The sequence below is a fragment of the Dioscorea cayenensis genome, chromosome 18 (genome assembly GCF_009730915.1).
Source record: "Dioscorea cayenensis subsp. rotundata cultivar TDr96_F1 chromosome 18, TDr96_F1_v2_PseudoChromosome.rev07_lg8_w22 25.fasta, whole genome shotgun sequence".
NCBI lineage: Eukaryota > Viridiplantae > Streptophyta > Magnoliopsida > Dioscoreales > Dioscoreaceae > Dioscorea > Dioscorea cayenensis.
In genome coordinates this window covers 6722384-6725645 of record NC_052488.1, presented here as the reverse complement: position 1 = coordinate 6725645, position 3262 = coordinate 6722384, and positions in this window count along the sequence as shown.

Below are 3262 nucleotides of genomic sequence, written 5' to 3'. Positions count from 1 at the left end.
GAAACTTTTACCCCGTTATAAGATCAACACTATAGGCCTTTGTCCTTTATTAATTTTATCGGCTAATAAGAGCAGCTGACAACAAAAGTGCTTTTGAACAGTGTTGATAACAAATTGCCGATCTTCCGGATTAACTGTGACAAGTGTGTAAACCAGGAAAATTCATATAAAATAGCCTCCGTGCATGATTTTAACGGATTCATGAAGAACTATTCTCAAGAAAAAGTTATATTGTTTGATGATGGGTTTATATAGCTTTGTGCAATCTAGGGCAATCAAATATTAGAAGAAAGGAAAGGAGATAAAAATATAAAATTGTCTAAACATAACACTAATCAAATATTCACTAACCATATATAGCTAACCATACATAGAATAATTATATATACACTAATCACAGCTAATATTACAAGATTTCTCACACTCCTCCTCAAGCTCAACTATACATATTAACTAGTACGAGCTTGTCAATCATTTTCTCAAAATCAAGTTTCCAAAGGCTCTTATTCAGGACATCAGCTACTTGGCTTGAGGTTGGAACATACACAATGCATATTGTTCAATCTTCCACTTTTTCTTTAATAAAGCGTCGATCCACCTCCAAATGTTTTGTTCTATCATGATGAACAAGGTTATGACTGATGTTTATCACTGCCTTATTATCACAAAATATCTTTAGTGGTATTTGTGATGGAATCCTTAGTTCTTCAAGGAAATGTTTTAGCCAAAATATTTCACATAAACCATGAGCTAATGATCTTAATTATGCTTCTTGCCATCACAGTTTGTTTCTTACTTCTCCAAGTAACTAAGGATCCCCAAACAAAAGAACAATATCAAGAAGTTGATCTTCTATCCACAATAGAGCCATCCCAGTCTGCGTCTATGAATGCTTCAATTCCACGATTAGTGTTCTTTTTGAAAAGTAACCCTTGGCTTGGAGTTCCATTAAGGTACCTTTAATACCTGGTTTGATGCTACCATGTGTTCCTCCATAGGAGCATGCATAAACTGACTAATGCAACCACTAACCAACTAGTCTTTGGAATCTCCCTCGATCCACAGGATTGCTTGTTTTTTGATCACCCAACCTCACATTAGGATCCATGTGAGTTTCTATTGGTTTGCATCCTAATATGCCGGTCTCCTTTAACAAGTCTAAGATATACTTCCTTTGAGAGACAGAGATTCCTGTTTTATTTCTTGCAACCACCATTTCCAAAAACTATTAAAGTTTTCCCAAATCCTTCATTTCAAATTCAAAATTCAAACCCTTCTTTACTCTTGTCATCTCTTCAACATCATCACCTGTAAGAATAATATCATTAACGAACACAATTAGAATGGTTACTTTCCCTTCTTTGTGCTTGTAAAATACAATGTGTGATCAGTTTGAGCTTGCACATATCCTTGCTTTTTTATGAGCTTCATGAATCGGTCAAATCATGCACAAGGAGACTGTTTTAACCCATATAGAGATTTTCACAATTTGCACACTTTCCCTTGTCCACCATGATTGACTCCAGGAGGAAGATCCATGAAAATTTGTTATCCCAGCTCACTGTTCAAGAAAGCACTTTTGGTATCCAGCTGCTGTAATGGCCAATCCAAAGTGGCAGCCAAGGACAAAAGAGCCCTTATAGTATTGATCTTCGCTAACGGGGTAAAAGTTTCCTGATAATCAACTCTATAAGTTTGAATATATCCTTTTGACACTAATCTGGCTTTATACCATTTTATTGTTCCATCATGATTGTATTTAACTATAAATACCCATTTACAACATATTGTAGGTTTATATTTTGGCTTTTCAACCACCTCCCATGTTCCATTTTTCCCCAAGGCATGAATCTCTTACATAAGGGCAGCTTGTAGTTCTAGTTTCTTCATAGCCTCATTCGCTATTTTTCGAACTTCTACCACCGGCAAATTAGTTATAAATGTCTTCATCTATTTGGAAAGATAACCATAGGTGATAAACATCGAAATTGGATGATTTGTGTAAGATTGAGTTACTTTTCTCAAAGTAATAGGAACTTCTAAATCATGGTTTTTGAACTTGATTCCTAGTAAGATTCTTGAAAATGCAAGGGCTCATTATCCTTTACATCTTTCACTTGTTTCCTTCATGAATAGGTATGTAGTTATTTGATTTTAGGAGTGATTTCTAGCTCTATTTGATGATTACAGGGGATTATCAAAGGAGATTTTGACTCATAAGGACACGGTTTATTAAGGTTTTGAAGAGTTTCTATTTTTTGGAGATTGGGTGAGCTGGTTTTTTCCTTTTTCTTCTTTAGATAAATCTGGTTAGTGTAATTGTGAATTCAAAACTTCCATAGAATGTTTTTTTTATATTTTATGGACGAGGATCCCAAACAAATTCCCAAAAAACTATTTCCTTATTTGAAAATTTGAAATTTGAAATTGGATTTGAAACTCCAAATTTAGCCCAGAGTTGACATAGTTAAAATTGAAAGCATTAAAGGAGAAAAATGATTTTTGAAATTTGGATCACACAAACTCTCCCGCTGAGACAAATTACGAAGAAAATAGGCTTGGTTTTCGAAAAAAAAAGTGACATCATAGATGTGAAATATTTCTTTTTTTCAGGGTCGTAGTATCTATATCTTTTTTGTGTGGCTGAATACCCTACAAAATGCATTTATGAGACCGTGGGTCCAATTTGGAACGACCTTGGCTTGGTACATGTACAAAAGCGACACACCCAAAGAAACGTGGTTCTAATGAGGAGAAGTTTCTATATGCTGGAAACAAATTTGAGAAAAAAATCAAGTGGTGTTTTGAAGTTTAGAATTTTTGTTGGTAATCAGTTGATTAAATAGCATGTAGTAAGGAGCGCATCCACCAAAATATATTTTGCAACATTGGCAGAGAACAAAAGAGACCTTGCCACTTCAAGCAAATGGCTATTTTTCTCTCAACAATACCGTTTTGTTTAGAGGTATCAATGCAAGAACTTTGATGTAAAATCCCGTTGTTCATAAAAAAAAAAAGCAAAAATCAAATTAAAATACTCCGTACCATTATGAGTGGGGACCAATTTAATTCATTCATTGAACTGAGTAGAAACCATTTTATAAAATTATTTAAAAACGATTTGCAGCATTAGATTTATCTTTAAGAAGATAAATCCAAGAAACCCATGGATGTTCATCTATAATAGAGATAAACCAACTACAAGATGTATGAGTATTAACACAATAGGGGCCCCAAATGTCACTATGAATCAAAGCAAATG